Raw genomic sequence first — 23,829 nt, forward strand, 5'->3', positions numbered from 1 at the left:
TTATGAGTTAAAGAATAACTATATTTGGTATGTGCGTACCTTGCAAGGTCCTCGTGCCTGTCAGACAGTTTGCACTTGAACTCGACCTCATTTCATGGATCAGTGAACAAGGTTAAGTTTTCGTGGTCAAGTCCATATTTCAGATACTATAAGCAATAGGTCTACTATATTTGGTATATGGAATGATTGTAAGGTGTACATGTCCAACTGGTAGGTGTCATCTGACCTTGACCTTATTTTCGTGGTTCAGTGGTTATAGTTAAGTTTTTGTGTTTTGGTCTGCTTTTCTAATACTGTACGCAATAGGTCAACTATACATGGTGTATGTAAATATTTTACGATGTACATGTCAGTCTGGCAGGTTTTATTTGACCTTGACCTCATTTTCACGGTTCATTGCGCAATGTTAAGTTTTTGTGTTTTGGGCTGTTTTTCTTAAACTATTAGCAATAGGTAAACTATATTTGATGCATGGAATGATTGTAAAGTGTACACACTGGCAGGGTTCATCTGACCTTGACCTCATTTTCATGTTTCATTGGTAAATTTAAAGTGTTCATGGTTTGGTCTGTTTCTTGTATACTAAATGCAACTATATTCGGTTTAACATTCTGACTTTTTAAATTAAACTATTTCTTTGATTTAAAATAAATAAAAGAAACAAGATAATAAGGCTAACTCATAACAGATAAATAACGTCCAAGGCGTAATAATAATCACAATGAGTACAAAAAAAATGTCAAAATACATATATCGCAAATTTAATTACTTGTCAAAAGCTGTATTATATATATCATCTCCCTTTGGCGTCCGTCCGTCCCCGATATACACACCGAAATAGATTGCATCTCTAATTGTTAAAGTTGTTCTTGACATAAAGTTATAATTGACTTTCTTCATCGATCTAAGCTGTTTTAAGTTTGTAATTCATTACAGATTGTAACCTACTAATATCTCATGTTTATGTCTATTTCTAATCACAGCTATAGGCACTTCTTTATCTCTGAAAAATACCAATATATATAGATATAATATTATAATATTTAAAATTCAAGAGTCTATCCTAAATTGAGGTAAATTATATGGCCTTCCAAATACCGTTTCGATCCCTAACATCACTGGAGAGACATTAATTGTCGAAATCCGGATATGGTGTACAAATTTTTGCACCTCATGTTTGCGTTATACCATCTTTACCGCAACTTTATTGTTTTCTGTTTGATATTAAACTAATATGTAAGATCCATTTTTACATCTGGTGATCAATTTATTCGGCAATCGCCAATGGCAGACAGCAGGGTTTAAGAACATCAGTTGTTCGACCTGTTAGTCACATGCGTTTTGTTAAAATCATACTTTTTCACTTTTTGGTCTTTTGGAAAATGTTGTTTGTGCTGTATTTAGACCCCTCTAACAAGAAATTTGTTTTACATGCACACGTATAAAAATTGCGGTTTTTATCCAACGCAATCATAGGTTTGAACGTTGTTTTCAATTTAGACTTGTTTATAGATATATATATATATACATTTAGTTAAGTACCATATGCAGTATATATTTTAATTCTTTATAGAAAAGTGTATGTACTCAAATTTCAGTATCGTTAGCCTTTCGCCTTCATAATGTGTGCATTTTTTTTTAACTATGATAAAAAAAAAAACGATAAAGATTCATGGTTTGTTTTAAACTCTATGCTCACATCTGAATGCGTCGGATATCTTTTTTAAAGATAGTACTTGTTTTAAATCTTTGCAATGCACTATTCGTGGTTTCATTTTGTATGACTATATTTGGTCAACCATTTACACTCCTGGAAATTGAGATTTTTAAACACTTTTGCACAACTAGGGACTGATATATAGTTACAAAAAAAATGTATTAACATTTCTTTGTACTTTGAATTTTCTCGCGGAATTTATTCCTTCCAATGCTAAAGTCCTACGTCACTGTCAAAGTCCTACGTCACTGTCAACATAATGAAATAAATGTAAACATTGAGATTTCATCTTGACCTTACCGACTGTGAAGGAATATAAACAAGGTATTTTCAAGTTATTTATAGCGAATGGGTTTTACTTTCATTTTCTTGGGAATTTTTTGGTTTAGAAAGCAGCATTTGTTTTAATGAGGTAGGTTCATTTACATTAATTAGATTGTTCCTTTTAACACCATGTCATTGTACTGTATTTAACTGGGAAAAGATAGATTTTAGACCGATATGATAGAGTTATATATATGATTTTTTCTATACTTAACGTTGTGTCACATGACGAATTTGGTGTAATGACAATAAAGATCAATACATATTTGACTTGATTTAAACCGATATCGTTCAACACCAACCGGATCAGAAATGCAGAGGAGCCTCGCCACGTACATGTAACGTCAAAGTACCCAAATTGCACCGAGTACCCAGATTGCACGTTTTTAACAAAAATAGTAACGGACATCTTAAAAGTTTTCTTAGAGACTAATTAAACCATTTGTATTTTTATGATTTGACATTATGCACGTCTTTCAACATAGCTAAACATGCTAAATATATCTAAATATACACAAAACGTTCACAGTATATATCAACAGATGAAGTATTCACTCCAAAAAGTAAAATCTACGGAAACGTCGCCATGCGACGTCCACAAAAAGTCAACTTTTAAAAATGAGCAATTAAAATATGATACAGGCATCCATTTCTTAAAAGTTGAATAGGAAGCATGTGGACTATTGTCAAATTGTTCTCAATATTTGAAGAAATAAAACAAAACATCAGTTATTCTATTTTTACGGATGTGAATTTATGCATGGATGCAATTTGGATACTCCACATTAAAGAATAATGGGTCGTTTGGAGGTCGGTTGAAACCATTTTTTCTATGATTCAATATGGATTCAAAATTAAATTGGTGGAACTAAATAGTAAATTTATAAGGATACATTTACAAAATAAACACAGAATGGAAACTTTTGTCTGGATCATAAATCAACGTAGGTGACAAAAACTGTCAAAATAGGTGCAATTTGGGTACCCTCACGTTTCATGTGCACTGATGTTGCAGTGCCTGTCACAAATAAGAAATCTTGGAAGTGCTTGGCTTTTGAGGGAATTTGGTTTTGATTTGCAATTTTTATTTATACTCTCTGATAAAACTCACATCTTTTCTGAAGTCGGTGATTCAGAGCTTAAAATGTTATACTATAGACACTTGTTTAAGACCATATCTCTTTATGAATCAAATCTATGTCTGGTCTCAAATCTGTGTCCTTAGTTTCCTCAGATCTGTGTCCCGTGACGTCTAGACACACAAATCTGTGACCCTTTGTCCAGCCTCGAATATGTGTCCTTTCCTCAGATTTGTGTCCTGTGACGTCATGACAGTCTCAGTTTTTTTTTCAAATCCGTGTACTTTTTATACAGTAAAATTTAAGTAATGAGACGTGAATTGGGACAGAAACATATAGAATGCGACGCTGTCAAAGTGCTCAACCCTTCCTTAATATGAGACCATTGTGTAACAACACAACATAAATAAAGGCATTAGTAGTATACAGCTGTTCAATAGTCATAATTCGATTAGGCGAAAACAAATCCGGATAACAAACTATAACCGATGGAAACATATCAACTATAAGAGGAAAATAACGGAACAACAGAAACACTTAACTGCAACAAAAGCAAACGCCAACATACATAGAAACGGTCTGTTTGATAACAACTACCATATTCCTGACTTGATATTGGACATTTTAAGAAAAAGTGGTGGGTTGAATCAGGTTTTATGGCTAGCCAAATCTCCCGCTTATATGGCAATGTTAAAAATACCGCTAAAATGACAACACTACGTGACAGGAATACAGAACATACAAACGCAAGAACACTCAGCACAGAGAAATACATAAATAAATAATATAATAGTTTATTGCAACATGTAAACCGCAGAATAACAACGGACACCTCCCATGAATTTACGACAGCACACCAGGACACTACAAACGAAATATAAACTGCGCGTCACAGAAATGAATCAACATAACAAAATATGACGTATTTTTTGTGACGTTTATATTAACACAAGTATAAAACAAATTGTAAAATCCGCAAAGTTCACAATTCAACTAACAAAAAGAAAAAAGAAAACGCAAAAGACACATATCTATGTTACCGTTTGTTTGACGTAAGCTTGAAGACTTCTTTATAGTTTGACAAATAGCTAATGTGTCCATATTGAGAGAAAACAAGTTTTAACATTCTGACTTTTTAAACTTTCTAACTGTTTCTTTGAGTTAAAAGAAACAAGGCTAACTCATAACGGAAAAAAAAAGATTCTTTTTTCACTTTTTTAATATGCAAAAACTGAAAGCCCATCTTCTCCCGGATTAATTCCACTTTAACCTTGGTTCAAGCCTCCTGATTCCCATAAGCGCCAGGCCTCTCATTTAGGTTCCCTTATCCCTGTCGCACCCCTGTATGTGCATAGCTCAACACACATTGACTTTTCAATAGCCTTTACTGATGTCTATTTGAATCGAATATGAAAGCAAACAAACATATTTCCTCGAAGACTTTTTGATAATTATATCGTCAACACAAAGGATTGTGGGTACCTCGTTCAAAAGGACACAGATTTGAAAGGACATAGATTTGTGACGTCTATGACGCAATATAGAATAGGACACAGATTCAAGAAAAAGGACATAGATTTGAGGCTTACTTGTTTGTTAGGTTTTTCGTCGATTGGTTTCTTTTTATTCATAGGTATGCTCAAACATAAACAAAAAAGACCAATACCGTGTCTGGTCCTGCGTCGCTGCATGCAATTGATTGAGGTAACATGTATACTGAGCATAAGTGAGCATTCCTTTTCATTGAAGCGAAGAAAACTTTGACGAAAAGAGTAAAATTTCAAATGATCGACAAACAGAATTTCGAAACGGCACTGAGCACGGCAGATGTTATAATTGTTTACGCTACATTGCAACCAAATATAAAATCATTCGCGTGCATAGTAGCCTAGAAAAACATAAAAATTTGCCTTGTACAATGAGTGTTGTTCAAACTCAATATCGGTAAACAGGACGGGGCTACAAGGCAGATGTAATAATTGCTTACACGATGCAACTCAACAGTGTCAATATGTAGACCAAATATAAAAGCATTCCCTCTCATTGAAGTCAAGACAACTTTGACGAAAGTTTTCTACAGTAATCAAGATCTTCCGGATGGACGGAAGGTTTGGCAAGCCGTTCTCTTCAAAACTATGTTTAAACCGTTTTTTTCGAAAAAATTACACACTGAGAATTAAAAAAATCACACTGAGATTTAAGAACCTAAAATAACACACTGAGAAATCGAAATTACACACTGAGATTTTAAAATTACACACTGAGATTTAAAAAAAAATGAAAAACACGCACTGAGAATTTAAAATTACACACTGAGATTTTAAAAAGACACACTGAGATGAAATAAATTGAAAAACACACACTGAGAATTGTTAATTACACAATGAGATTTCAAAACTACACACTGAGATTAATATGCAAATTACTAATGAATATTCATGAGATGAATAATTCAACAGATTAATATCTTGGTCTCCCGAACTCTTGTCATTATAATGGAATGCGGTTCCTACAACCAACATTCGTAATAAATTTCAAGACTTACAAATGTAACAACTTTTTTTGCTGACTCATATTCATAAGTTTGTTGCCTATAATTCAGATTATTACTAACAGTTTATCGGGATTTTTTGCTTAAAACTGTTTAAGCATGGTCCCTTTTCAAAAGTCTTTCAACTGTTACCCAGATTTCGCAAGATAATCTTTTATATTTTTGCTACGTTTATATATGCTATAAAAGGTACTTGGAAAAAAATCACTGCATTGTTTGTATTTTTGCAGATTGTTCCAATGTGTTCTTATAATTTTAATAAAGTTTTTCACCATTTGATTATATTTTGTAATGAGAGTAAGTGGGTATTTTTCTTGTTCTATTGGTCTTTAAAAAAACAGTTTTTCTATACGTTGTATTTTTAATGTTTTTTTTATAAAACATTTAGCGCCAAATTGAAGGACTAACGAGTTCTGTCCCCCTAGTTAACCCGTTTTAAGCTTGTAATAGCTTCAGATTAAGTATGCTAAAAAGTATTTGCGCATAAAAAGTGCGCACAAATCTCAGTGTGTAATTTTAAATTCTCAGTGCGTAATTTTAAATTCTCAGTGTGTAGTTTCAAATTTTCAGTGTGTGTTTTTCAGTTTATTTCATCTCATTGTGTCTTTTTGAAATCTCGTTGTGTAATTTTCAATTCTCAGTGTGTGTTTTTCATTTTTTGTAATCTCAGTGCATTTTTTATGAAATCTCAGTGTGTAATTTTTAATTTTCAGTGTGTGTTTTTATGTTTTTTAATCTCAGTGTGTGTTTTTAGGTTTTTTAATCTCAGTGTGTTTTTTTTTTAATTCTCAGTGTGTAAATTTTTCGAAAAATGGTTTAAACATAGTTTTGACGAGAACGGCTTGCCATAGGAAGGGATGCATCACAGACAAAATGACCGTCGGAGTCTAACAGTTACTAGACCTGCTTTTGACGTTGATGACACAGGTCATAAAACTATATGACACAACACAAATCTGCGAAACTTCAAATCCAACAAATTTTTATTACGATGTGAAGCAAATACAAATTTAGCATAAATTTATCCTAATCATTTCAAATAATCTGCCTGAGCATATTTATCAATATGAATTGACGCGAAATTATATAGCAATGCAAACCAGTAAATGGATCAGGTATCGGATCGGACCTTGAACACCATACTGTACATTTTATCCATATTTAATACTTTCTCCGATATTTGTTACATAATAATTTCAAGATGGCGTGAACATCGTACGAAACCAATAGCTTTGCATCGCGAAGGAAATAGTTGACAAAAAAGAAAAAGGGGAAAACAGTTTTGATAAGGGAAAAAAATTGCAAGGAATGTCTGTATGCGAGGATGTGACATTCTAAGTTATTTTGCACAACAAGGTATCTTTTAGTTCGTTTCATATAATAAATTGGCTCTATGTAATATCTTGTTACGGCGTAGCTTTCTTCGAACATCTCGAATATTTGAAAGGTTAAATATTTATTATATGCATCTAACAGTCAGTGTAATGATATTGAGTGTCATAATATCGTTATCCTAATCGGTCTTCTTAAGAAGTTTGTTAAATGAAATCGATGGCTGTATTTCCTTAGATAATAGAGAACAAAGAGTCATAATGTTTTGTAAAAACTTATAAACGGGCTATACAATCATTTTCAAAGTCTAGTTCCCGGAAGAACTAAGTAATCAGGACATAAAGGATTAGGTGATCACCTTTTTATAGATGGTTTCAGGTATTTCCTAATTACATAAATCTTTGTTTTGGTTTCAATTACTTTCAGATAATAGATACGGTAGTTTTAATATACTGGAAAATAACATTTGTAAAGTCAGTCAGTTATATTATTCAAATACAAACTTTAAGTTATAATTATAGTAAATAGGAAACTACAAATACCAATACCAGATACTTTTATAGAAACTGCATGTACATATTATGCAATTTTTTTTTTTAGATAAACCATGGCGGAGGGAAGACGTAGCGGTAATGGCAGACGGTCACGAGGAAAATTTAATCTAGGTATCGTAGGACGATCCAATAGCGGAAAGTCGTCATTAATCAAACTCATGCTGCAGTCGCAGTTGGGACCGGAGAATGGCGATCTTCCTAAGACAGATTTTCTAGAATGTACAGAAAAAAGCGAGAAATTCGAAATTCCTGGTCGTTCAATTGTGTTATGGGATGTACCTGGAGTAGGAACACAAAACGAGGGTCTAGAGGGGTACGATGAAAGAATTGAAATAGAGAAATATGATGGTTTCGTCGTTTGCTGCGGAGGACCTGTTACTGAGTATGAACTTGCTTTGAATAATCTAATAGCAAGTCATGGGCGAAGATATATTTTTGTCAGAACAAAAGTTGACGCTGCTATTGAAAATGAAAAGAAGGCACATCCATCAACCTTTGACGAAGAGGAAACATTGCAGAAACTGAGAGATGGGATTAACGAAAAACTTTCTGAAAGTGGAGTAACTGAGTTTCTCGTGAGTAATCGACACCCTGAAAAATTTGACTTTGAAACGCTAAACTTTATTGTATTCGACAAAGGAGCTTTGGCTTCATATATGAAGAGTTGTATTAAGACAGTGAAAAATGAAAACATAAAGAGAAAACAAGTAGAATCAGAAATTTATTCACGGGTCTCCAACATTTGAAAAATCCAACTCACGTTTATCCAACGAATATCAAACAATAGAATGGCTTGGTGTTTATATAGCAATCAAAATTGTTCTTTTTAGAAAGTAATAGTGAGACTTGTAGACAATGTTTAATATAATTTTCATATTATATGTTTTAATAATAAATGTCAAATATTAAAGGAATTCAGAAAAATTCAAAAATACATAGGATATTTTATGAAAATTCGTCTAATACTGTTCAACTTCCGATTATAATCTAAAATAAAAATATTTATGACAGCTTGAAAAAGGTTTTTGTTAAACAATTTACTATAACATAGTAGTCTCAGTTTAGAGTTATACAATATCAAATAACAGTATCGTTCCGCATCTTTAGTAGGACTATTTTATAAGGTGGGTCACCCATTTCAGCTTGGTTAAGATTTCAAAGAAGCAGATCTCATTGAGCCCATACATTAACGTAATGCCTGAGTTTGAATGTTATATAAACAATTTTAGTGGTAAAAGAAGGTGAATTATATATTTCACAACCATAATCAATTTTTCATCCAATCAAAGATAAATATTTTTTTATAAGTGTATGTCGCATTTTTCATCCTCGCTTATGATTATTCCGTTTGGGTTATTTTGTGATGAAACGAAAATAAAGGCTTCAGGATATTGTTTCCGTCATCGGACGGACTTTTAAGTCATAGATAAGACTTCTGTTTAGGACTGTTTAAAATTACACAGAATGTTGGTAAATTTACAAACAACCCTTAATTCCTAACTTGATTACATACAATGTTTTGGGTACCTGAGCTACATGCACATGAACCGGTATCAAACATTCCTTCGGTCCCTGAAGGCGATAAAAATCCTATTTTTTGGGACCCCTGGAACCGGTATATAATCATGTTTTATCGAAGAAATAATTCATGCAAGCCATAGATTTTGAAAATTTTCACATGGTCTGGGTCTCTATATTGGAATTTTAATGTTTTGGGTACCTGAGCTACATGGACCTGTATCAAACATTCCTTCGGTCCCTGGAAGCGATAAAATCGCATTGTGATTTACAGTGGTTGTGGTTTATTGTGTATTTTATCATGGCTCTATTCATATTCGACGTAATAAACACCCCATATTAAAATTAATTTGCTTTCTTAAAAGTCAACACCTTATTAAGTCTGACGCCATTTCCAGATTTCAGTAAAATATGACGGTTTTGTGCACAAATCGTATTGTTTATTGAGTATTTTATTATGGCTCTATTCATAATTCCAATCTTCTTTGCAAATATCACATAATAATCTGATTTTATTAGTGAAATCCGTTTTGAGTGACTGAAATTGAAAAGGTTAACATATCGAGTATTCTGTCTTCTGATCCGGCGAGCGGTTTTAAGTTTTCGTGGTCAAGTCCTTTTCTCAGATACCATAAGCAATAGGTCTACTATATTTGGTGTATGGAATGGTTGTAAGGTGTACATGTCAAACTGGCAGGTGTCATCTGACCTTGACCTCATTTTCGTGGTTCAGTGGTTAAAGTTAAGTTTTTGTGTTTTGGTCTGTTTTTCTAATACTGTATGCATTAGGTCAACTATATATGTTGTATGGAAATATTTTACAATGTGCATTTCAGTCTAGCATGATTAATTTGACCTTGACCATTAGATTCACGGTTCATTGTGCAATATTAAAATTTTGTGTTTTAATCTGTTTTTCTTAAACTTTTAGCAATAGGTCATCTATATTTGATGCATGGAATGATTGTATGTATGTGTCTGTCTGGCAGGATTCATCTGACATTGACCCCATTTTCATGGTTCATTGGTCAATATAAAGTTTTCATGGTTTGGTCTGTTTCTTTTATACTAAATGCAACTATATTCGGTTTATGGAATGATTGCGAGGTGTACATGTATTTCTGGCTTGATTTATCTGACCTTGACTTCATTTTCTTGTATCATTTTAAGTTTATGTGATACTTGTAGTAAAACTTTATATTAAGAACTATCAACATAAAACCAATGGTCAGTAAAGCAGGCGAGACATATCAGTGTGTGCACTCTTGTTCTTTATATGCTTTAGTTTTTGAGATACATGTATAAACCAAAAACTTTATTTTCACCTGTGATGTTCATTTTCTTTAAACCGATAGAAATAATATCAGACTCGTTTGCAAGGGATGCATGCTATGCCAGTTTGTGGACCACAGATTTGAAATCAAAATACTGAAGTACTGAATATCGGATGACCGCAAGTTCTTGTGGATGGTCACAAGCACTTGTCTCAGAAAAAAAATGACATCTCTATACCTGAAAGTGAGGTTAATTTACAGAGATATATTATTTTTCTGAGACAAGTTCGTGCGTGGATGATGAATAAATGACAGGGAATTCAACCTCACCGTAATAACTATTATATTGTAGTGATACAAATCAGTATACTCTGGTTTGTTGTTATATACATGTATTATATTAATATTTGTATATAACAGTTACATCTATGTATAATTTTCGTCCATTTGTATATCATTCTATTCTACTATTCTAATACTAGTGCAGTGCAAGTGCATGGTGGACACTCTTCTGTAATAATTCGATTTTTCTAATAAAATGGATTTGAGTAGGCATTCATATTTTCCCGCAAAACGTTCTTGAGATATTCTTCCGCATGCGTTAACACAATTTTTCTGCGGTACGTGTGCATAGACATTAATGATTTTTTGCTTATATATATATATATTTCTAACGACAAAACATTTTCATATCATTAATAATTTATGTTCTTAAAAAAATATTTTTATGAGAATTCATTGAAAAAATGAATTTATAACAAGCGATAAGGAATGTTATTTTGCACTCGAAAATGTCCTCGTATTTATAGATCGGTTACCAGTCAAAAAACGAAAGTTACGTAAGTAGAAATCTCTGTGGCAACAATACATCGGAATGCCCTAACGGTCATCGCGATGTAAAAAGGGACCCCACCAATCAACGTTAGGATTGGAACTTGTAAAAAGTCTATGTATTTACCATAAATGTAGTTCCATAAAAGAGTGGGGGTGGCGGTCCCCATAAATAACTCTCAATATACCACCAATTTAAAAAAAAAACCGTTTGGCATTATGGATTCAGAGGAGATTTAGAAAAAGTTTACGGAGACGCCAAGTGATCGCATAAGCTCGCATTGCTTCAAGAGCAGGTAAGCATAACATTTACATGCATACTGTTTACAATGTACATATAAATGTACATAAAACAACTGATAATGCAAATAAATAAACTAGTAAACACGAAAGGTTGTTAATATAAGATAAGATAAGATAAGATAAGATACATCTATACTATTAAATGAGAGACCTCATTTTGTGTGTCGCTTCTCTTCCTTCCACAATAAATTAATCATCATGCCTATGTGTCCTATAGCTACCATGCATAGTCGCATTTTTATCCTCGCTTATGATTTTTCCGTTTGAGTTATTATGTGATGAAAACGAAAATAAAGGCTTCCGGATAGTGTTTCCGTCATCGGACGGACTTTTAAGTCATAGATAAGACTTCTGTTTAGGCCTGTTTAAAATTACAAAGAATTTTGGTAAATTAACAAACAACCCTTAATTCCTAACTTGATTACATACAATGTTTTGGGTACAGCTACATGAACCGGTATCAGATATTCCTTCGGTCCCTGAAAGCGATAAAAATCCGATTTTTTTGGGACCCCTGGAACCGGCATATAATCATGTTTTATCGAAGAAATAATTCATGCAAGCCATAGATTTTGAAAATTATCACATGGTCTGGGTCTCTATATTGCAATTCTAATGTTTTGGGTACCTGAGCTACATGGACCTGTATCAAACATTCCTTCGGTCCCTGGAAGCGATAAAATCGCATTGTGATTTACAGTGGTTGTGGTTTATTGAGTATTTTATCATGGCTCTATTCATATTCGACGTAATAAACACCCCATATTAGAATTAATTTGCTTTCTTAAAAGTCAACACCTTATTAAGTCTGACGCCATTTCCAGATTTCAGTAAAATATGAAGGTTTTGTGCACAAATCGTATTGTTTATTGAGTATTTTATTATGGCTCTATTCATAATTCCAATCTTATTTGCAAATATCACATAATAATCTGATTTCATTAGTGAAATCCGTTTTGAGTGACTGAAATTGAAAAGGTTAACATATCGAGTATTCTGTCTTCTGCACAACGAAACAAAAAGCATGGTGACAAAGCAACTCGCCTCCTAAAAATTGTGCGTTCATGTTACTTCAAATAGTTGACCTCTGCGTCGACATTCTTTAGATTTACATCCAATATTTTGAACTGGTGAAAAATTCAAAATGTTATATTGACATCAGTTCATGTTTAAGATACTTTTGATAACTTTCCTAAAATTCTCCAGTCATAAAATCTTTTACAAATTTATCCTACAACAGTTTACATACCTTTAACCACGCTCTAAATGCACGCGATTTCGCGGGTGTGTTCTAGTTTTATTTAAAGTCCGACACAAGTTTTAAACATTGAATTTTAAAGAGGATGTTGAAATATTGTCGAATGGATTCCTCTCATTTTTCATTGGCGGGGGTTGAAAAGTTCTGAATAGGGAGGTTAAATTTGACGCCTCTTGCGGGACAGTGCCGTGAAATTTTGCACTTAAAAGAACCCATGCAACAACCCCGTAGGTGGCCTGTTGCAAGGCGACATTTCACCCATCACACTCTCCTCTTCCAGGTTTAGGAGCTCTTATTCCCAGTTTTTCTTCCCGGTCGACTTTTTCTGCAGATAAAAATTATTATCTAAAAAGGTGGGTTTCGTCCAAAAAAATGTATAAAATACTTAGGCGATATTTCACCCATCATACTCTCCTCTTCCAGGTTTGGTAGTTCTTATTCCCATTTTCTTATCCTGGTCGACCTACTCTGCAGATCAAAATTATTTAAAAAAAAGGGGGTTTCGTCCCAAAAGTGTATAACATACTTGTCATTGGACGTTTAGAAGACAACAATCATCAATCAACAATATATAAAAGAATAATAAATGGTATTTTTCAAATAACTCATTCAGTCGAAATCAACATACCCTGAATACAGCTGAAGTACAATCATATATACAAATGCTGGCATTAATACTTATGTTAGGGAATTAGTAAATGTTAGATCAAGTGATGTCTTAGGGTTAGATAATAGTCAATTACCAATCCGTTAATTGTGTGATGCCTAATCACTGGATATAACTTGTCAATGTATTTTATAGGAGTAGCAGAACGGGTGTCACATGTGGAGCAAGATCTGCTAACCCGTCTGGAGCACCTGAGATCATCCAGGTTTATTGGTGGGGTTCGTGTTGCTAAGTCTTTAGTTTTCTATGTTGTGTTTTCTTTAAACTTTCGAATATTCAACTGCTGCTGTAGATAGTGAAGACATAACTTATTATATACTTCGAAGTAAATACAGGTATACTGTATATGTAATACAATCAATGACAATCGTGCTGTATCAACCATCCGTGATGATATCGATATCAGTCACGGTTACATTAGCTTTATCAAACCCCTTCAACTCTATGACGTCACGTCATCGATATCAGTCACGCTTGTAAAGGCTTTATCAAACCCCTATTCTGTATTACATCAACTTACGGGGAAACATCTACTTGAAGTATACAATAAAGTGTATATGATATGGCTTTTTCAATATCACACACCGTATCAAACCTCATCCAATATCATCCCTCGAGTAGAGCTCTTGGAATTATATTGGTGTCTCGGGTTGATACAATGTACGGGTATGATATTGAAAAAGCCATATGATATTCTCTATTATCGCTTTTTTACGAATTTTTCCTTTGATTTTGTTGACTGATAATTTCCGTTCTCAGCGGAGTCGAGTGATATGAAAACGGAGTCGAGTGATATGAAAATTATTGCTAGAAACTAAGAGAACACGTGCCGTTGTCAAAGAAATTAACAACGTCTTCATAGGTAAAATAGCGATAAACATATTAACATTGGTCATCTCAACTCGATTGCTTTTCTCGCTTTCGCAGTACCGGCTCAAGCGAGAAAATCAATCTCGTTGAGATAACCAACGATAATCTATCAATTTCACACTCGCAGAAGTGGAGGAATCTTCATATATCAATACAAAAATGACTATTCTCATAAATACATTATTTCCTTAAACATTAAACTATATACAAAGAATGAAAAATAAAAAATAAAACGATAAAGAACAGAAGATTATTTTGAATTTAGTTAAGGTGGTACTAATGAAACGACGAACCATTCGATGCAATAACCAATTAAGCAGACAGCAGAATTCCTTAATTATCGATTTATTTCAGTTAAACTTCTTTTCATATAAAACTCTCGTTTTGCGTTTAAATAAACATGACAGCAGATGAAAGTAGATGTAAGTATATTTAGTATTATATAATATTTAATCATTGGTACTCATTTTGTAAATTCAAAAATAAACACATATTAATACTAAAAAAAAGTTTCGTATGAAGCTAACAGTCAAGATTTCTTTCTGTTCTGCAAGGGTAATAATAAAGGATCAATAATTTCACTTTATCGCTGAGTAAATTACCAAAAATGAAAAAAAAATACAACTGCTAACATGGGACAATGAATAAAACTATATTAGCGATACTTAGTTTCAAGTAAGATTATGTCCTTATAAATAGTATACTAAAAATAAAAGTTGAGCTATTACTCCATTGTCCAATATTAGATAGAGGATTGTTCTTACAGAACATCTTTTACCCGCGACATGTATTTGTACCAAGACAAAAACCTGTAGTTTAGGGGTTGAACTCAACAATTGCCGTCCTTCATGATTATAAAAATAGATTGTTTTTGGTAATATTATTTAATTAAGCTTAAGTCGGGTCATTGGTTTTCTTCTAACGTTCTTGTTTATTGTTGAAGTCGGTACTGTGGCCTTCAGTTGTTTATTGTTGAAGTCGGTACTGTGGCGTTTTGTTGTTTATTGTTGAAGTCGGTATTGTGGCCTTTTGTTGTTTATTGTTGAAGTCGGTACTGTGGCCTTTTGTTGTTTATTGTTGAAGTCGGTACTGTGGCCTTTAGTTGTTTATTGTTGGAGTCGGTACTGTGGCCTTTAGTTGTTCATTGTTGAAGTCGGTATTGTGGCCTTTAGTTGTTTATTGTTGAAGTCGGTACTGTGGCCTTTAGTTGTTTATTGTTGAAGTCGGTACTGTGACCTTTAGTTGTTTATTGTTGAAGTCGGTACTGTGACCTTTAGTTGTTTATTGTTGAAGTCGGTACTGTGGCCTTTAGTTGTTTATTGTTGGAGTCGGTACAGTGGTCTTTAGTTGTTTATTGTTGGAGTCGGTACTGTGGCCTTTAGTTGTTTATTGTTGGAGTCGGTACTGTGGCCTTTAGTTGTTTATTGTTGAAGTCGGTACTGTGGCCTTTAGTTGTTTATTGTTGAAGTCGGTACTGTGACCTTTAGTTGTTTATTGTTGTAGTCGGTACTGTGGCCTTTAGTTGTTTATTGTTGAGGTCGGTACTGTGACCTTTAGTTGTTTATTGTTGAAGTCGGTACTGTGGCCTTTAGTTGTTTATTTGTTTATTGTTGAAGTCGGTACTGTGACCTTTAGTTCTGTGACCTTTAGTTGTTTATTGTTGAAGTCGGTACTGTGGCCTTTAGTTGTTTATTGTTGAAGTGTCGGTACTGTGGCCTTTAGTTGTTTATTGTTGAAGTCGGTACTGTGACCTTTAGTTGTTTATTGTTAGTTGTTTATTGTTGAAGTCGGTACTGTGGCCTTTGGTTGTTTAGTGTTGAAGTCGGTACTGTGGCCTTTAGTTGTTTATTGTTGAAGTCGGTACTGTGACCTTTAGTTGTTTATTGTTGAAGTCGGTACTGTGGCCTTTAGTTGTTTATTGTTGAAGTCGGTACTGTGACCTTTAGTTGTTTATTGTTGAAGTCGGTACTGTGACCTTTAGTTGTTTATTGTTGAAGTCGGTACTGTGGCCTTTAGTTATTTATTGTTGAAGTCGGTACTGTGGCCTTTAGTTATTGATTGTTGAAGTCGGTACTATGGCCTTTAGTTGTTTATTGTTGAAGTCGGTACTGTGACCTTTAGTTGTTTATTGTTGAAGTCGGTACTGTGACCTTTAGTTGTTTATTGTTGGAGTCGGTACTGTGGCCTTTAGTTATTTATTGTTGAAGTCGGTACTGTGGCCTTTAGTTATTTATTGTTGAAGTCGGTACTGTGGCCTTTAGTTGTTTATTGTTGAAGTCGGTACTGTGACCTTTAGTTGTTTATTGTTGAAGTCGGTATTGTGGCCTTTAGTTGTTTATTGTTGAAGTCGGTACTGTGACCTTTAGTTGTTTATTGTTGAAGTCGGTACTGTGACCTTTAGTTTTTTACATCCTTGGACCTTGAAGATAATTGTCTCATTGGCACTTACATCATTTCTATATCCTTATATAAGGCTAGCATAACATACGTGAAACAATGAAATAACGGTGAATGACACTCACAAAATCGTGGGCATATGGATTGGATTATGATGTCTATTGTGAATATTGACATGCTCAGCTACCAAGGTAAGACATTTTCAATATTGTAGTATTTTTTTAGCCTTGATTGTCAACATTTTTGTTTGTTTTTTTTTTTCGGATTTTTATTGAAAAACGTAATATGCTAACTTCTAGATGATATTTTTTATTATCTAAATCTGTTGTTAGGTTGCTGTTACGTTAACGTTTAACCAAAACCCACTTTTTTTTATACGTTTCATGACATAAGTCAAAATGAAGTTTAAGTGATGTTTGAAAAAACACGAAAAAAATACCGAAAAATGAATTCAGTGACCCTATACAATTTTTATATCATAAATATGATAATTTTAAAGCAATAGATAATATATAAATTTTGTGAAATCGCAATTTAAGGATAAATAAATACGCAGGCACGTTCTAAGAGGTAGTACATTTAGGGTTTGTTTCTCCATTAGGACAATTTTCAGAGAGTCTTCCAATCTTAACGAACATTCATAGGGTGACAGATTCGTATGTGTACTAAAAAACGTAGGTTCTAAAATTATTAGCGCTTGTTACTAGACTTGTAACAATTTCTAATGCCCAAGATGGCTCAAAATTTGGTACACTTTGAGTAAATATTCACAAAAATTATTAAGAACAACTTTTCTTAACAAAAACGAAAATGATCTGCCATTGAGTCGCTCATGGTCTTGACTGGCCTACAGACCTTATGCTCAAATTTTTAACTGACACGACACGCTACTGCTTTTTATATCCATTCTATACATTATTTTATAGTCTTTTAATTTTTTGTTGATGTTGTATTTATTTCATATACGTAGTATTAAATTTCAGATCCATTTGAGCTAGTTTTATGTGGGCGCAGGTCGTTTGCACTTTTTTTATACCTTAAACACGAAAGGATATTTGCGCATCAAAACTATGGACACTTGCGCTTTTAACTTTGATACACCTAAACTAAATTGACCGGACATTTACGCTTTTAACTTTGATGCACCTAAACTAAATTGACCGGACATTTGCGCTAACCAGTAATCAAATTTACCAAAGCCAAGAAAGATGTTAATACATTCTTTGAAAGTTATCCGGTACAGACAAAAATATCTATGTTTGTGAATGCTCAAATCCTAACGTCAATAAAACCACATAGTTACATCATTAAAAGACAGTAATTGTATACTAGTAATACTTTTTTCTTTTTATTTACCATGTTTACCGAACCGGGCTGAAGTACGTTCACTATTCACTATTCACTTTTCACTATTCAAAATTCATGAATAGTGAACTGTGTTTTTTTGCACTATTCACTATTCAAGTTTATTAAATTGTCATGAATAACTGTAGTATCTACTTGTATATATAAAAATTAGAAAAAATTGGTATGATTGCCAATGACACAGACATTACAAGCTTTAGGTCACCGTACGGCTTCAGCAATGTGCAAATCCCATACCGCATAAATCATAAATGTAAAAGGAATTCAAAAGAGAAAACTAACGGGATAATTGTTATTCTTCTAAACGAGTGCAAAAATATCCATGATTTCTTACTTATATTATATATATATATTTCTAACGACACAATATTTTCATATTATCAATCTATATCATAAAATAAAATATTTTTATGAGTTGAGTAATCATTTAATAAATAAATATTATTTTGCAAACGATAATTTAGATAGGTTTGCAGTCAAAAACGAAAATAGCGTAAGTAGAAATCTCTATAGAATTATATAGTATTAAGGTATAACGAGAAAAGATATTTGTTAGGCCTATTCCTTTTTAATATTTAGACTGAATTATTTATTTTTTACGTCACATTACATTTGATCATGCATCTAAAACCAACTTATGCATATATCTAGAAGTTTACGGTACAATTGTCGCACTCAGTTTGTTACGTATATTTCTAGGGGTGGGGTCTACTTTTATTCATAAAGCATTAAAGTGAGCATTCGTTTCAGACTCATTTCACTATCAAGATGTCCACACTTAACGCAATCTACCGACTGAACGGTACACCTTGTGTCAGGGGAGTTAAAAAAAAAATATGTCTTTGAGTGCCAATAATTCTTTTCAAATTCTCAAAAATTTACACATTTATATATAAAAATATTATCAATATGAAAAGTCTAGAACAGGTAATATACACAAGTAATGAAAGTTTCGTATAAAAAACTACGGGTGTTTTCCTAAAAAAAAAATCTATTAATAGCACTAATAGGAGATCTATGTAATACTACGCCCGAATACCAAAAACATCTCCAACAATGACGGGCCGGACCTAAGAAAAAATACACCACAGATCACGTTACGATCGAGTTTTGAACCCCCGTATCCCCTAATTACAGGTATATCCTATATATCACAAGAAAGGTAATAAAATGAGGAACAAAAGCTATATAGTGAATATGTGGCACAGATGCGATTTAAGGGGTAACGAGCGACCGAAAACCGAAAACGGCCGGACCTAAGAAAAAATACACCACAGATCACGTTACGATCGAGTTTTGAACCCCCGTATCCCCTAATTACAGGTATATCCTATATATCACAAGAAAGGTAATAAAATGAGGAACAAAAGCTATATAGTGAATATGTGGCACAGATGCGATTTAAGGGGTAACGAGCGACCGAAAACCGAAAACGGCCGGACCTAAGAAAAAATACACCACAGATCACGTTACGATCGAGTTTTGAACCCCCGTATCCCCTAATTACAGGTATATCCTATATATCACAAGAAAGGTAATAAAATGAGGAACAAAAGCTATATAGTGAATATGTGGCACAGATGCGATTTAAGGGGTAACGAGCGACCGAAAACCGAAAACGGCCGGACCTAAGAAAAAATACACCACAGATCACGTTACGATCGAGTTTTGAACCCCCGTATCCCCTAATTACAGGTATATCCTATATATCACAAGAAAGGTAATAAAATGAGGAACAAAAGCTATATAGTGAATATGTGGCACAGATGCGATTTAAGGGGTAACGAGCGACCGAAAACCGAAAACGGCCGGACCTAAGAAAAAATACACCACAGATCACGTTACGATCGAGTTTTGAACCCCCGTATCCCCTAATTACAGGTATATCCTATATATCACAAGAAAGGTAATAAAATGAGGAACAAAAGCTATATAGTGAATATGTGGCACAGATGCGATTTAAGGGGTAACGAGGGACCGAAAACCATTACCCCTTAAACCGGATCTGTTCCCTATATTCACTATATAGGTTTTGTTCCCCATTCTATTAGCTTTCTTAGGATATATAGGATATAACCATTATTAAGGGATTCAACAGTTCAAAAATCGATCGTAACGTGCTTGTTGAAGTATTTTTTCTTAGTTTCGGCCGTTTTTGGTATTCGGGTGCTCCATTACCCCTTAAACCGGATCTGTGCCCTATATTCACTATATAGGTTTTGTTCCCCATTCTATTAGCTTTCTAAGGATATATAGGATATACCCGTTATTAGGGGATTCAATGGTTCAAAAATCGATCGTAACGTGCTTGTTGAAGTATTTTTTCTTAGGTTCGGCCGTTTTTGGTATTCGGGTGCTCCATTACCCCTTAAACCGGATCTGTGCCCTATATTCACTATATAGGTTTTGTTCCCCATTCTATTAGCTTTCTTAGGATATATAGGATGTACCCGTAATTAGGGGATTCAACGGTTCAAAAATCGATCGTAACGTGCTTGTTGAAGTATTTTTTCTTAGGTTCGGCCGTTTTTGGAATTCGGGTGCTCCATTACCCCTTAAACCGGATCTGTGCCCTATATTCACTATATAGGTTTTGTTCCCCATTCTATTAGCTTTCTTAGGATATATAGGATATACCCGTAATTAGGGGATTCAACGGTTCAAAAATCGATCGTAACGTGCTTGTTGAAGTATTTTTTCTTAGGTTCGGCCGTTTTTGGTATTCGGGTGCTCCATTACCCCTTAAACCGGATCTGTGCCCTATATTCACTATATAGTTTTTGTTCCCCATTCTATTAGCTTTCTTAGGATATATAGGATATACCCGTAATTAGGGGATTCAATGGTTCAAAAATCGATCGTAACGTGCTTGTTGAAGTATTTTTTCTTAGGTTCGGCCGTTTTTGGTATTCGGGTGCTCCATTACCCCTTAAACCGGATCTGTGCCCTATATTCACTGTATAGGTTTTGTTCCCCATTCTGTTAGCTTTCTAAGGATATATAGGATATACCCGTAATTAGGGGATTCAACGGTTCAAAAATCGATCGTAACGTGCTTGTTGAAGTATTTTTTCTTAGGTTCGGCCGTTTTTGGTATTCGGGTGCTCCATTACCCCTTAAACCGGATCTGTGCCCTATATTCACTATATAGGTTTTGTTCCCCATTCTATTAGCTTTCTTCGGATATATAGGATATACCCGTAATTAGGGGATTCAACGGTTCAAAAATCGATCGTAACGTGCTTGTTGAAGTATTTTTTCTTAGGTTCGTTCGTTTTTGGTATTTGGGTGCTCCATTACCCCTTAAACCGGATCTGTGCCCTATATTCACTATATAGGTTTTGTTCCCCATTCTATTAGCTTTCTTCGGATATATAGGATATACCCGTAATTAGGGGATTCAACGGTTCAAAAATCGATCGTAACGTGCTTGTTGAAGTATTTTTTCTCAGGTTCGGCCGTTTTTATTATCCGGGCGTTCTATAACATAGATCTTCTATATGCTAGCCTAGTGCTTTTTTTAGATTTTTCTTGAGAAAAACACCCCTAGTTTTTTATACGAAACTTTCGTTACTAGTGTATATCAATTCTTATACTAGCCTTTTCATATTTTTGTTTGTTTTTTATGTTTAAGTGTGTAAATATGTGAGTAATATTAATTGGAAAATGAGATTTAGAAAAGAATTATTGTCACTTTGAAACATAATTATTATAGTTCTTTTACCCTCCCCTGGCACAACGTGTACCGTTTAGCCGGCGGATTTCATTTAGTATGGACATCCCGATATAGGAATGCTGGAAGAAATGAATGCTCACTTTAAAGCTTGATGAATAAAAGTTGGACCCCACCCCCTTGAAATATATGTAACACATTAAGTGCGACAATTGTACCGTAAGCTTCTAGATATACATCAAATATTTTATGTATCATTGACCGAAGTTGATTTCAGATGCAATTGATAGTGATCAAGTGCAATTTTACGTCAAAAATAAATAATTCTAGGTAAAAGGGGCAGGGCTAACAAAAAGCCTATCTCTTTAAACCATAATACTATATAATACTAGGCCTCAACGTTTTAAGCTCATAGAATTTTAATCGAATTCTAAAAAATATTACAAAAAAAAAAGACCAACCTATCGATCCTTTAAATAAACTTATTCTAAAAGATAAAAAATTCAACATTGTCAATAGATCTTTGAATATTTTGGTTTGTTTATTATGATTGATTTTGTTATCAGTAAATTAAATCAAACTAAATACTGTTATATACATATACATAATTTGACTGTCCCTCTGGTATCTTTCGCCCCTCTTGTATGGATCTTCAATCTGTCGATTCCTGTATCCTGGCATTGCACAGTCAATGTTTTTCTCTGACTGTTTATGACATCTTAACACTAAATCCATGTTTCATGTGTACTGATTGATAATCAGTTTAGTCTTAGATGCATGATTTTCTTATTAGTTGTTATTGGCTTTAAACTAACTGTCAATAACTGCAAGTACTCTCAGTAGTGTCTTTTTATTGTTGGGATGTACAAATACCCGGCCGCATTCACTCTATGTTTTTGTTATCTGTATTTCTATTTGTATCCATCTGATGAGTTAAGCCTTTTTCAACTGATTTTTATAGTTCTTTCTTATGTTGTACTGTTGCACCACTGTTCCAGGTTAGGGAGATCCCGCTAACATGTTTAACCCCGCCACATTCTGTATGTATGTGCCTGTCCCAAGTCAGGAGCCTGTAATTCAGTGGTTGTCGTTTTTTTCTGTGTTACATATTTGTTTTTCGTTATTTTTTTTGTACATTAATTAGGCCGTTAGTATTCTAGTTTGAATTAATTTTACATTCATGATTTCGGGGTCTTTTAGTGCTGCACTATGCGGTATGGGCTTTGCTCATTGTTTAAGGCCGCACGGTGACCTATATCTGTTAATTTCTGTGTCATACCACATCTCCTTTTTTATATATACAAGTAGATATCAAAGTTATTCAATTTGAATAAACTTGAATAGTGAATAGTGCAAAAAAACACAGTTCACTATTCATGAATTTTGAATAGTGAAAAGTGAAAAGTGAATAGTGAACGTACTTCAGCCCGGTGTTTACCGAATAAAATGTTATTTTTCAAATTCTCATAGACTAACTGTAATTAATTATGTTTTCCTAAAAAAAAATTGTGGTGGTATTTATCTGTGGGAAAGCAACCAAACAATCAAAGAATCAAAGAGACAACTTGTAGCTGTATACATTTGTATACATATATGTATGTGCTGTGTTTTAGATATTTCAAATGTTATGTTGATAAAGCGCAAATGTCCTATAAAAAAAGCGCAGATGTCCTTTTAGAAAATGTGCAAATGTCCTATAGAAAAAGCGCAAATGTCAATTAAAAAAAAGGCAAATGTCCTGTCAAAAAGCGCATACGTCGCGCGCCGTTTTAAAATCATACAAAATTTTATAAAAATCCTTGATACGGTCAAATTACGTACTCGTCGCCATAAATGACATACTTGTTGAATGATTAACAGTATATCACATGAATACTAATTTTCTTCGTCGTATCTTCTGAAACAAGGGTACTTCTGTGCACTTGACATCTTTATTTATATATACTCCAAGACGTTCATACATGTAATTTGATATCCTGCATTTATCAATCTTTGCCATGAATTAAGATCAAATTGCTTAAAGAACTCCTGCTGAATTATTCAAATATATCCTTTTGCATTCACCATAATATCTTGGTGTAACGTTGATACACCCAATCGGACTAACGCAACTCAT

At 33.7% G+C, this 23,829-nt stretch overlaps 2 long non-coding RNA genes across 4 annotated transcripts in view; one reads left to right on the plus strand and one right to left on the minus strand.

Moving 5' to 3' along the window:
- The window catches only part of LOC127706456 (uncharacterized), a 348,407-nt gene extending 346,830 nt beyond the window's left edge, over positions 1–1,577 (minus strand). For both annotated transcript variants that reach the window (XR_007984468.1, XR_007984467.1), the window contains exon 1: positions 1,015–1,577. This is a non-coding gene — a long non-coding RNA (uncharacterized LOC127706456). The remainder of the gene's footprint in view (positions 1–1,014) is intronic.
- LOC127706452 (uncharacterized) overlaps positions 1–8,577 on the plus strand; it is a 75,284-nt gene extending 66,707 nt beyond the window's left edge. Inside the window, exons 1-2 of one of the 2 annotated variants that reach the window (XR_007984461.1) lie at positions 1,610–2,129; positions 7,604–8,577. This is a non-coding gene — a long non-coding RNA (uncharacterized LOC127706452). Of the gene's footprint in view, positions 1–1,609; positions 2,130–7,603 lie in introns of those variants that run through there. The other variant, XR_007984462.1, reaches the window with a different exon arrangement.
- The last annotated feature ends 15,252 nt before the right edge of the window (positions 8,578–23,829 follow it).

Source organism: Mytilus californianus, unplaced genomic scaffold (assembly GCF_021869535.1).
Source record: "Mytilus californianus isolate M0D057914Y unplaced genomic scaffold, xbMytCali1.0.p SCAF_6, whole genome shotgun sequence".
NCBI classification, from domain to species: Eukaryota; Metazoa; Mollusca; class Bivalvia; order Mytilida; family Mytilidae; genus Mytilus; species Mytilus californianus.